The sequence below is a fragment of the Hemiscyllium ocellatum genome, chromosome 14 (assembly GCF_020745735.1).
Source record: "Hemiscyllium ocellatum isolate sHemOce1 chromosome 14, sHemOce1.pat.X.cur, whole genome shotgun sequence".
Lineage (NCBI taxonomy): Eukaryota > Metazoa > Chordata > Chondrichthyes > Orectolobiformes > Hemiscylliidae > Hemiscyllium > Hemiscyllium ocellatum.
This window is the reverse complement of record NC_083414.1, coordinates 86669961-86683184: the sequence shown is the minus strand read 5'-3', so window position 1 is coordinate 86683184 and position 13224 is coordinate 86669961. Positions and strand designations below refer to the sequence as shown.

Genomic DNA, 13224 nt, shown 5'->3' with positions numbered 1-13224 from the left:
GCTGGAAAAGCCCAGCAGGTCAGGCCTGAACCATCGACTCTCCACACTTTGTAACTCTGACTCTCCAACAGCTGCAGTCCTCACTTTCTCACACTGGTAAATGAGTCTGGGTTGACTGTCTGGCCTGTGACTGTTTTAATGTACAGCAAGATCCCAGTCCCAGAATTACAGAAGGCTTGGAGTCCTTTCTGCCCATCATCCCCCGCTCCCCCATTAAATGATCCTGGTCCTGTTCAGGATCCTCAGGATTGGCCCCAGAATGGCCTCATTGATTATCCTTCGTGTGAAGAGATGTTGAGACATAGGGATTGAAGGAAAGATGTGGGAGAGAGAACTGGGAACACAGAAATAGACATGAGAGCTGCAGAGAGAGAGAGGGAAGCAGTGAGATCTGTGTTATCAGACCCCTCTCTCGCATTTTGTTCCTTTGTCTCTCCCCGTTCACACAGACAGCCTGAATTCCACAATTCATGTGTGTGTGTGTGCGTGTGTGTGTGTGTGTGTGTGTGTGTGTGTGTGTGTATATATGTGTGTGTGTGTGTGTGTGTGCGCGCTCGCACGCTTTCGTCTGATGATTCCTCATGGCAGAATTCTCTGTCTCTGTACTGTCCGGGTTTCAGCTCCCGAATCAAATGTTGAATCATACATTGAATAACAGAGCATGCTCGTGGGGCTGAATGGTCTCCTCCTGTTCCTATTTCGGATGGTCTTATGTTCTGAGCGCTATCTCCCAGCTCTTGGCCCCCTCACTGGAGGTTATGACTACACAAGGGCCTGATCTGTAGAGTGCTGCACTCTTCTGTGAGTCTCGGAGGGAAGCAGCCTGGTTTGGATTGGAGTTGCAGCCTCTCAGTGAGAAGCGAAATCTCCTCGAGGTTCCCCTCAGTCTCTCACTATAAAGTGGAGCAGGCCAATCCCGGGGAAAAAACAGCAGGCCAGGTCTGCCATGTCCTCCAGATACATTTCAGAAGGCCACATGGGAGGGGCTTGTTTCCTTCATCAGCTTCCCGTGCTCTCCCTTCTGGGTTAGGGTGGGGGCCGAATGGCCTTGCTCCTGGCTCCAATTGAAGTGCAGGCTGGCAATGATTGGGTTATACAGGGCTTGCCCCTGGAGTGAGGTCGGTTAGCTCAGTTGGCTGGGTGGTTAGCTTACCACACTAGCTAGAGTTACTGTGAAGGACTCTCCTTCCCTCCCTCTCCCCTCAGCTGGGGTCTGGTGACCCTCTGAATAAAACACCACCAGACACCGCTCTGTAATGAGGAGCTGTCCCATGGTCTGGTAAGACTACGGTGACATTACATTGGTTTGTACCTGGAGCACTGTGTGCAGGACTAGTCACTGCATTGCCAGAGGGATGTTAGTGTGTGGGGAAGGTTTACTGGATGAATCCCCACTGGAATGAACAGCACTCTCTTTCCCCCAGTTAATTCACTCTTACAGCCTTTGTGTCTTTGGAGACACACGGACCAATTCACCTGAAACAGCAGCTGGGTTTTATATTCATGGGCACCTGATAAGATTGGTTAGTTTACATGCACACGCACACACACACACACACACACACACACAGACACACTCTCCCACACACATACACACAGACACACTCTCTCACACACACACAGACACACACTCTCTCTCACACAGACACACACACTCTCTCACACAGTCACACTCCCATTCTCTCACACACCCACTCACCCTTACGCAGACACTCTCTCTCACACACACACATACACTCTGTCTCTCACACACTCACAGACACTCTCTCTCACACGCACACATACTCTCAGTCTCTCACACACAGACATTCTCTCTCACACACATACACACAGACAGACTCACAGACACACGATCCCTCAAACACACACACACACTCACACACACACACACTGACACACACTCGCTCACACACTCAGACGCTCTCTGTCACACACACACGTAAACGCACAGTTACTCTCTCTCATACACACATACACACGCAGACACACGCTCCCTCAAACACATATAGACACACCCTCTCACACACACACATGGACACACTCTCTCTCACACACACATGGACACACACATTCGCTCTCTCACACATATACACTGACACACAATCTCTCTCACACACAGGCGCTCTCACACACACACACATAAACACACAGTTACACTCTCTCTCTCACACATACACACGCAGACACATGCTCCCTCAAATACACATAGACACACTCTCTCACACACACACTGACACACACACACTCTCTCACACACAGACACACTCACTCTCACACACACATGCACACACTCTCTCACACACATACACACTCTTTCCCACACAAGATACACTCTCATACACACACAGACACACAGACACATACACACATAGACACACAGACACATAGACACACAGACACATTCTCTCTCACACACAGACACACTCTCACACACACATACACACAGATACACTCTCCCTCACACACATGCACACAGAGACACACCCCCCTCAAACACACACACACAGCCACACACACTCACATGAACATGCACTTTCTCTCTCACGCACACATATACAGACACACAGAGATACACATGCTTCCACTCTTTCACACACAAACACGGGCAGTCTCTCTCTCTCTCTCTCTCTCACACACACACACACACACACACACACACACGGCGGTAAAGACATGGTTGAGGTATTGCTGGAGAAATGATCTCTCTGAGGACTGAACCCTGATCTCACATGGTGACTGCTCCAGGGAGACAGACAGCAGCTACAGATGACTTGTTGCATCTTCCTGTGCCCCACCTCTTGCATCGACAGCATTAGTCTGTTTAGGTGCCTGCTTTTCTAAAACGTCTCCAAGCAACAAGTAACAATAGATTGATGAACGTTTTCCTCCAAACCATGTTTCAGACACATCCTGCTGTTATTTTTCATTGATTGTTTAAAATGATCAGAATCTTCTGAAATGGGGAGTGGCTTCCATTTCAAATGACAACACCAGAGTGCCTCGGGGACCCTGAGGAAATGATCAGGGAATTGCATCTGTTCCTTTCTATCCTCTGCACTCTGTACCACAAGATAGTGCTCCCTCAGTACCACAGATAGTTCTCCCTCTATACCTCAGGCAGTGCTCCCCAATACCTCAGAAAGTGCTCCCTCAGTACATCAGAAAGTGCTCCCTCAATACCTCTGAAAGTGCTCCCTCAATACCTCAGAAATTGCTCCCTCAATACCTCAGATAGTTCTCCCTCAATACCTCAAATAGTTCTCCCTCAGTACTTCCAAAAGTGCTCCCTCAATACCTCAGATAGTGCTCCCTCTATACCTCTGAAATTGCTCCCTCAGTACCTCAGAAAGTGCTCCCTCCATGTCTAAGAAAGTTCTCCCTCAATATCTCAGAAAGTGTTCCCACAATATCTAAGTAAGTGCCCCCTCAATACCTCAGAAAGTGCTCCCTCAATACCTCAGAAAGTGCTCCCTCAGTACCTCAGAAAGTGCTCCCTCAGTACCTCAGACATTACTCCCTCAATACCTCAGATAGTTCTCCCTCAATACCTCAGACAGTATTCCCTCAATATCTCAGATAGTTCTCCCTCAGTACCTCAGAATGTGCTCCCTCATTACCTCAGAAAGTGCTCCCTCAATACCACAGATAGTGCTCCCTCAGTACCTCAGAATGTGCTCCCTCATTACCTCAGAAAGTGCTCCCTCAATACATCAGATAGTACTCCCTCAGTACCTGAGAAAGTGTTCGCTCAATACCTCAGATTTTTCTCCCTCAATACCTTGCTTAGTTCTCCCTCAGTACCTCAGGATGTGCTCCCTCAATACCTGAGATAGTTCTCCCTCAATAACGCAGATATTACTCCCTTAATACCTCAGACAGTGCTCCCTCAATATCTCAGAAAGTGCTCCCTCAATACCTCAGATATTTCTCCCTCAATACCTCAGAAAGTGCTCCCTCAGTACCTCAGACAGTGCTCCCTCAGTACCTCAGAAAGTGCTCCCTCAATATCTAAGAAAGCACCACTTTGTTGTGTTTAACCCCCAAAGCCCCTCAGACAGTAGCTCCACAAAACATTCACATCCTCAACACTTCAGGGCTCAGCCCAGCTCCCGCCTCAGACTGTGTTCAAACCCCTTCAGACGGTGAGGACCCACATCCACCCCTGTTCAAGATTGGTGCCCAGGTTCCCAGAACATGACTGGTCTCTCTGGATTTATTTTAGAATTCCTACAGTGTAGAAGCAAGCCATTCCATCCATTGGGCCCACACTGACTGTCTGAACAGCATCCCACCCAGACTCACATCCTCTACTCTATCCCTGTAATGCTGCATTTCCCATGGCATCTTTGGGCTGTGAGAGGAAACTGAAGCACCCGGTGTAAACGTGTACAGATAGAGAGAGAATGTGTAATCTCCATACAGACAGTCATCCGGACACAGAATTCTGTAATTCTGGGACTGGGATCTTGCTGTACATTAAAACAGTTGGACACATGATTTCCACAAACAAAGCCAAGCTGACCATCCCTAATCAATTCTTGCTTTTCCAAATGTATGTAAGTTGTCTCTCAGAATGCCCTCCAACAGCTGACCCACCACTGCCATCAGGCTCACAGCTCCACAGTTCAATGGCTGTTCCTTGCAGCCTTACTTCAATAATGGCCCATCATTAACCACCCTCCAGTCTTCAGGCACCTCACCCGTTGTCACTGATCGGTCCATCTGACAAGGCCATCTCCACCCTTCTGTAACCTAAGGCTATCCTCCTCAGTATTTATCACCCAACCAATCTTCATATCATTCCTGAACCCAATGATTAACCATCCACCATTCAAACCTAAATCTTTTCTATCAGCCACATCAGCAAGACCCCAACAGTGAGACATGAACGGACAGAGATTTCTCATTGGGCCATCACTGTCTCCTTCCTGTCACTCAGCATTCTGCGCCAAATTCCTTGGATCTTGAGTTTTTATGTTCACTATCAGTTTCCGGTATGGATCCTGATAAAAGCCTCACTGACCTCCAAGCGACGACAGGAAAGTATTGCCCTTATTTACACACCTGGTCACCTCCTTAAACAGTGCAATCCTATTGGTCAGACCTGACCTCCCCTTAACAGAACCATTCTGACTGTTCTTCATGAATTCCAGTCTCTTTAAATGCTGATTAATTCTATCTCCCAAAATTGCTTCCAACAGACGTCCCACCCACGATATTAGCCTGAATGCCCTGGAGCTGCCTGGTATATCCCATGCTCCTTCTTGAATAACAGTACCACATGGTCAGTCTGCAGACAACTCTCCTGTGGCCAGAGAGGATTTGAAAATGTTTGCCAATGGACCTGCTACTTCCTCCATCACCTCATTCGTTAAACTGAGACACATTTCCGCTGTCTTTGGAGATTTATTGGGTTGTAAGAAGGCCAGACCACTCAGAACCATCTCTCTCTATATATATGTTTACTCATTTAATTGTGTCACAGAGCATCTCCACGATTTATTACCAACCCTGTCCCAGTGAGCACTGACAAAATGCATCCATTCACTACACCCTCTGGGTCCATGCACAAACTCTCTGTGTCTTCCACAGCCTACTCTTTCTCTCATTATCAATTCATCCTTAATGTCACTGTAAGGAACTTTCAGGTTTTTATTTCCCCTCTTAGCCCTCCTCTCTCCCAGACAATTACCCTGCGATACGATTTGGAGGAGTGTGGATGTCATTCTGGAAGTGGATTAGCATTGGGAAGCTCAGAAATAAGAAACACACGACTGTGCTGAGTGTGGGGCAATGGGATCCATTTGGGATTTGCACACGGAAGCTGAGGAATAAACCTCAGCCCTGCAGCATGAAAATATCCCTTTGAGCTGGCAGGTCAGTCACGTGAAACGAAACCTCCAACCCTGGGAAAAGAGGATATAACCTCTTCAAGTTCAAAAACCAAATGAAGACAGTCTGTTTGAACACAGTCTCTGGAATCTGGACACGGGAATCATTGCTGAGCAGGGTCTGTGGGAAGCAGAAGAAGAAATGTACTGAACAATTCCAGATATTCCTCGTAGACCACAAGACATGGGAGCAGAAATTAGGCCATTCAGCCCATCTGACAGTGTGGCACTCACTCAGTACTGACTCTCTTACAATGCAGGTATCCCCCAGCCTGATGCGCTGACAGTGCAGCACTCCCTCAGTATTGACCCTCTCACAGTGCAGCACGCCCTCAGTACTGACCCTCTGACTGTGCTGCACTCCATCCACAATGACCTTCTGACAATGCTGCACTCCCTCCACACTGACCCTCTGACAATGCTGCACTCCCTCCATACTGATCCTCTGACAATGGTGCAATCCCTCCATATTGACCCTCTGACAGTCCAGCCCTCCCTCAGTACTGACCCTCTGACAGTCCAGCCACTCTGACAGTCCAGCCCTCCCTCAGTACTGACCCTCTGACAGTCCAGCCCTCCCTCAGTACTGACCCTCTGACAGTCCAGCCCTCCCTCAGTACAGACCCTCTTACAGTGCTGCAATCCCTTAGTATTGACCCTCCGACAGTGCAGCTCTCCCACAGTTCAGACCCTCTGACAGTGCAGCAATTCATCAGTACTGAACCTCTGAGTGTAGCACTCTCTGGACTGTTCCTCTTACAGTGCAGCATTCCCTCAATACTGACCCTCTCACAGTGCAGCACTCCCTCAGTACTGACCCTCTGACAGTGCAGCACTCCCTCAGTACTGATTCTCTGACAATGCTGCGCTCGCTCCACACTTACTCTCTGAAAATGCTGCACTCCCTCCACAATGACACTCTGATAATGCTGCACTCCCTCCACACTGACCGTCTGACAATGCTGCACTCCCTCCACACTGATCCTCTGACAATGTTGCACTCCCTCCACACTGACCCCCTGACAATGCTGCACTCCCTCCACACAGACCCTCTGACAATGCTGCACTCCCCCCACACTGATCCTCTGACAATGCTGCACTCCCTCCACACTGACCCTCTGACAATGCTGCACTCCCTCCACAGTGATCCTCTAATAGTGATGCACTCCCTCAGTACTGACTCTCTGACAGTTTGGAAGTGACCCTGTACTGACCCTCCGACAGTGTGGCCCAATCTCAGGACAATATCTCAGACAGTGCATCGGTCCATCAGAATTGACACTCTGACAGTCCAGCAATCCCTCAGTACTGACCCTCCGACAGTGCAGCTCTCCCTCAGTACTGACCCTCTAACAGCGCAGCTCTCCCTCAGTACTGACCCTTCGACAGTGCAGCTCTCCCACAGTACAGATCATCTGACAGTGCAGCACTGCATCAGTACTGAACCTGAGTGTAGCACTCTCTCTGGACTGACCCTCTTACAGTGCAGCATTCCCTCAATACTGACCCTCTCACAGTGCAGCACTCCCTCGGTACTGACCCTCTGACAGTGCAGCACTCCCTCAGTACTGATTCTCTGACAATGCTGCGCTCCCTCCACACTGACCCTCTGACAGTGCAGCAGTCCCTCAATACTGACCCTCTCTCAGTGCAGAACTCCCTCAGTACTGACCCTCTGACAGTGCAGCTCTCCCAAGTTCAGACCCTCTGACAGTGCTGCACTCCCTCAGTACTGACCCTCTGACAATGCTGCACTCCCTCAGTACTGACCCTCTGACAGTGCTGCACTCCCTCAACACTGACCCTCTGACAGTGCAGCACTCCCTCAGTACTGACCCTCTGACAGTGCAGCTCTCTCACAGTACTGATCCTCTGACACTGCTGCACTCCCTCCACACTGACCCTCTAACAGTGCAGGACTGCCTCAGTACTGACCCTCTGAAACAATACTCCCTCAGAACTGACACACTGACCGTGTAGCGCTCCCTCAGTAATGACCCTTTGACAGTCCATCACCTTCTCAGTACTGACTCTGGCAATGCGGCAATTACTCAGTACTGACTGTCCGACACATAGTGTGGCGCTCCATCAGTACTGACCCCCTCACAGCGCGGTGATCCCTCAGTACTAACCACCTCAGAGTGTGGCGCTCTATCAGTAGTAACCCTCTCACAGTGCGACACTCTGACAGCATGGCCATCCATTAGCACTGACCCTCAGAGAGTGCGCACTTCATCATTACTGACTCTCTCACTGCATAACAATCCCCCGTCATGACTCTCTGACAATGCTGCACTACCTCAGTACTGATACACTGACAATGGTGCAATCCCTCCATATTGACCCTCTGACAGTGCTGCACTCCCTCCACACTGATCCTCTGTCAATGCTGCGCTCCCTTCACACTGACCCTCTGACAATGCTACACTCCCCCACACTGATCCTCTGACAATGCTGCACTCCCCCACACTGATCCTCTGACAATGCTGCACTCTCTCCACACTGACCCCCTGACAGTGCTGCACTCCCTCCACACTGACCCCCTGACAATGCTGCGCTCCCTCCATTCTGACCCTCTGATAATGCTGCATTCCCTCCACACTGAACCTCTGATAGTGATGCACTCCCTCAGTACTGACCCTCTGACAGTGCAGCACTCCCTCAGTACTGACTCTGACAGTGCAGCTCTACTTCCGTACTGACCCTCTGACAGTGCAGCACTCCCTCAGTACTGACCCTTTGACAGTGCTGCACCCCCTCAGTACTGACCCTCTGACAGAACAGCACTCCCTCAGTGTTGACCCTCCGACTGTGCAGCACTCCCTCAGCACTGACCCTCCGACAGTGCAGCACTCCCTCAGTGCTGACCCTCCGACAGTGCAGGACTCCCTCAGCACTGACCCTCTTTTTTCTATTTCATAGAGTCTTGTGGAAATGTGGAGACATAGGGTTTGCAGATTCTGCGGAAGTATGAGCGAGACACACAGTCCAAGCCCTGTCTGAAACTCTCTGTAATAGACTATTCAGAGGCACAGAGTCACAGAGATACACAGCTTGGAAACAGTCCTTCCTGTCCAACGCGACCATACCAAACAGATATTCTCATCTCATTTCATTCCATTTGCTAGCACTTGGCTGATATCCCTCTAAACCCTTCCTATTCACATAATCATCCTGATGGCTTTTAAATGTCACAATTGTACCAGCCCCCATCACTTCCTCTGGCAGCTACCTGCATGCCCTTGAATAAGTGATCAAACATTCATACTGTCGATACAAACTCCAATAAACACCAACCTACGAAAGGCTATCATTGTCATCTTCAACACACCCTTTGCTTCATCGTTGTGCTGATTTCAGCACAGGTACAGAAACAGTCTTAGTGACCATCCACCGTCACCCTGTAATAAACTTATTTTCAAATGGGGCTTGCATGTGATTCCCACCCCCTCTAATAGTTACCTGGAAGGTGGGGGTGAGCTGTACTCTCCTGCTGCAGTCCTTGGGTGTCCCACAGTGATGTTAGGGAGGGAGCTCCAGGACTTTGACCTGAACCATGTAAAGAGCTCTCTTACTGGAGTACCTTTTTAAAGTTGGGAAGTTAGTATAGACCAGGAGGACCCGAGAGCTGCTGTCCTGTCAGAGAGAGAGGCCTGGTGGGTCACACACCTCAGGCGAGGGGCCAGGTTGAGAATCTGGGGGCTTCATGGTAATTTCAGACATGATAGAGATTGAGCCAACAGTGTTGGCATCACAAACCAGTTAGCTGAGATAACTGACCCCACTTTGTAGCAGGGGGGATTCAATCCCTTGAACAGAGCAAGCTTGAGAATTCAACACTAAAACCAATCTGTACGGACCCGCTAGAGACCTGAAACATCAATACAGAGATTGCTGAAGAAGCTAAGCATGTCCGGCAGCATCTCTGATGGGAGAGGGAGAAAGAGACAGAGACAGAGTTTACCTTTCAATCCAGTGATTTCTGCGGGAAACTCCTTCAGAACAGGCCGTTTTGAGGAAGGGTCCCTTGAAATGTGAATTGTTCCTCTCTCTCCTCACCGTTGTTACTGAATATCCCCAGCCATCTGTTTGCTTGAGAATTTGATCTGACCTGATCCAAGCGTCACTGAGTCATTCAGTCTGTGTTCAATGCCCTGAGGCTGCTTCTGCTGAAAGTTAACAAACAGGTTTACGAGGTGTTCTGGGGATAAACATACTGGGGGATGGTTTCTAAGGTATTGAGGGAGCACTATCTGTCAGTACAGGGTGCAGATGGTCGAAAGGTACAGATACACTTCATAAATCATAGGACAGTACAGCACAGAACAGGCCCTTCAGCCCACGATGTTGTGCCGAACATTGTTCCTTATGGAAGGTAATCTTAATGTACAAACCCTCAAATGTCTGTGATCATATGCATATCCAGCAGTCTCTTAAATATCCCCAATGACCTCGCTTCCACAACTGCTGCTGGCAACGCATTCCATGCTCTCACAACTCTCTGTGTAAAGAACCCGCCTCTGACATCCCCTCTATACTTTCCGCCAAACAGCTTAAAATTACGACCCCTCGTGTTAACAATTTCTGCCCTGGGAAAAAGTCTCTGTGTGGGTGGTAGTGAGGGTCAGGCTGGGGGCGGTGAGAGGACAGCAGTGAGGGTCAGGCTGGGAGCGGTGTGTGGGTGATAGTGAGGGTCAGGTTGGGTGCGGTGTGTGGGTGGTAGTGAGGGTCAGGCTCGGGACGGTGTGTGGGTGGTAGTGAGGGGCAGGCTGGGGGCGGTGTGTGGGTGGCAGTGAGGGTCAGGCTGGGGGCGGTGTGTGGGTGGCAGTGAGGGTCAGGCTGGGGGCGGTGTGTGGGTGGCAGTGAGGGTCAGGCTGGGTGCTGTGTGTGGGTGGTAGTGAGGGTCAGGCTGGGTGCGGTGTGTGGGTGGTAGTGAGGGTCAGGCTGGGTGCGGTGTGTGGGTGGTAGTGAGGGTCAGGCTGTGGACGGTGTGTGGGCGGTAGTGAGGGTCAGGCTGGGAGCGGTGTGTGGCTGGTAGTGAGGGTCAGGCTGGGTGCGGTGTGTGGGTGGTAGTGAGGGTCAGGCTGGGTGCGGTGTGTGGGTGGGAGTGAGGGTCAGGCTGGGGGCGGTGTGTGGGTGGGAGTGAGGGTCAGGCTGGGGGTGGTGTGTGGGTGGTAGTGAGGGTCAGGCTGGGTGCGGTGTGTGGGTGGGAGTGAGGATCAGGCTGGGTGCGGTGTGTGGGTGGTAGTGAGGGTCAGGCTGGGTGCGGTGTGTGGGTGGTAGTGAGGGTCAGGCTCGGGACGGTGAGTGGGTGGTAGTGAGGGTCAGGCTGGGTGCAGTGAGTGGATGGCAGTGAGGGTCAGACTGGGTGCAGTGAGTGGGTGGCAGTGAGGGTCAGGCTGGGTGCGGTGTGTGGGTGGCAGTGAGTGTCAGGCTGGGGGCGTTGTGTGGGCGGTAGTGAGGTCAGGCTGGGGGCGGTGTGTGGGTGGCAGTGTGGGTCAGGCTGGGTGCGGTGTGTGGGTGGCGGTGAGGGTCAGGCTGGGTGCGGTGAGTGGCTGGTAGTGAGGGTCAGGCTGGGTGCGGTGCGTGGGTGGTAGTGAGGGTCAGGCTGGGTGCGGTGTGTGGGTGGTAGTGAGGGTCAGGCTGGGTGCGGTGTGTCGGTGGTAGTGAGGGTCAGGCTGGGGACGGTGTGTGGGCGGTAGTGAGGGTCAGGCTGGGGGCGGTGTGTTGGTGGTAGTGAGGGTCAGGCTGGGGGTGGTGAGTGGACAGCAGTGAGGGTCAGGCTGGGGGAGGTGTGAGGGTGGTAGTGAGGGTCAGGCTGGGGGCGGTGTGTGGTTGGCAGTGAGGGTCAGGCTGGGTGCGGTGTGTGGGTGGTACTGAGGGTCAGGCTGGGTGCGGTGTGTGGGTGGTAGTGAGGGTCAGGCTGGGTGCGGTGTGTGGGTGGTAGTGAGGGTAAGGCTGGGGGAGGTGTGTGGATGGTAGTGAGGGTCAGGCTGGATGCGGTGTGCGGATGGCAGTGAGGGTCAGGCTGGGGGCGGTGTGTGCGAGGTAGTGTGGGTCAGGCTGGGGGCAGTGTGTGGATGGTAGTGAGAGTCAGGCTGGGTGCGGTGAGTGGACGGCAGTGAGGGTCAGGCTGGGGGTGTTGTGTGGGTGGTAGTGAGGGTCAGGCTGGGTGCGGTGTGAGGGTGGTAGTGAGGTTCAGGCTGGGGGCGGTGTTAGGGTGGTAGTGAGGTTCAGTCTGGGTGTGATGTGTGGGTGGTAGTGAGGGTTAGGCTGGGTGCGGTGAGTGGATGGTAGTCAGTGTCAGGCTGGGGGCGGTGAGTGGGTTGTAGTGAGGGTCAGGCTGGCTGCGGTGTGTGGGTGGTAGTGGGTGTCAGGCTGGGTGCGGTGTTTGGCTGGTAGTTTGGGTCAGGCTGGATGCGGTGTGTGGGCGGCAGTGAGGGTCAGGCTGGGTGCGGTGTGTGGGCGGCAGTGAGGGTCAGGCTGGGGGCCGTGTGTGGGAGGTAGTGGGGGTCAGGCTGCAGGCGGTGAGTGGGTGGTAGTGGGGGTAAGGCTGGGTGTGGTGTGAGGGTGGTAGTGAGGATCAGGCTGGGTGCGGTGTGTGGGTGGTAGTGAGGGTCAGGCTGGGTGCGGTGTGTGGGTGGTAGTGAGGGTCAGGCTGGGTGTGGTGTGTGGATGGCAGTGAGGGTCAGGCTGGGGGCGGTGTGTGGCTGGTTGTGAGGGTCAGGCTGGGGGCGGTGTGTGGCTGGTTGTGAGTGTCAGGCTGGGTGCGGTGTGTGGACGGCAGTGAGGGTCAGGCTGTTGGCGGTGTGTGGGTGGTAGTGAGGGTCAGGCTGGGTGCGGTGAGTGGGTGGTAGTGAGGTTCAGGCTGGGTGCAGTGTGTGGGCGGCAGTGAGGGTCAGGCTGGGGGCGGTGCATGGGTGGCGTTGAGGGTCAGGCTGTCGGCGGTATGTTATTGCTGGTGAGGATCAGGCTGTGGGCGTTTAGTGGGTGGTAGTGAGGGTCAGGCTGGGTGCGTTGCGTGTGTGGTAGTGAGGGTCAGGCTGGGTGCGGTGAGTTGGTGGTAGTGAAGGTCAGGCTGGGTGCGGTGAATGGGTGGCAGTGAGGGTCAGGCTGGGGGCAGTGAGTGGGTGGTAGTGAGGGTAAGGCTGGGGGCGGGGTGTGGGAGGCAGTCAGAGTCAGGTGGGTGCGGTGAGTGGACGGCAATGAGGGTCAGGCTGGGTGAGGTGAGTGGGTGGTAGTGAGGGTCAGGCTGGGTGCGCTGAGTGGACGGCAGTGAGGGTCAGGCTGGGTGCGGTGTGTGGGTGGTCGTGAGGGTCAGGCTGGGGGCAGT

General features: G+C 52.6%; 1 long non-coding RNA gene across 2 annotated transcripts in view; it reads right to left on the bottom strand.

Annotated features, from left to right (window-relative positions):
• Positions 1–10049, bottom strand: part of LOC132822190 (uncharacterized) — a 55059-nt gene extending 45010 nt beyond the window's left edge. For both annotated transcript variants that reach the window (XR_009645418.1, XR_009645417.1), the window contains exon 1: positions 9856–10049. This is a non-coding gene — a long non-coding RNA (uncharacterized LOC132822190). The remainder of the gene's footprint in view (positions 1–9855) is intronic.
• Between the last annotated feature and the right edge of the window lie 3175 nt (positions 10050–13224).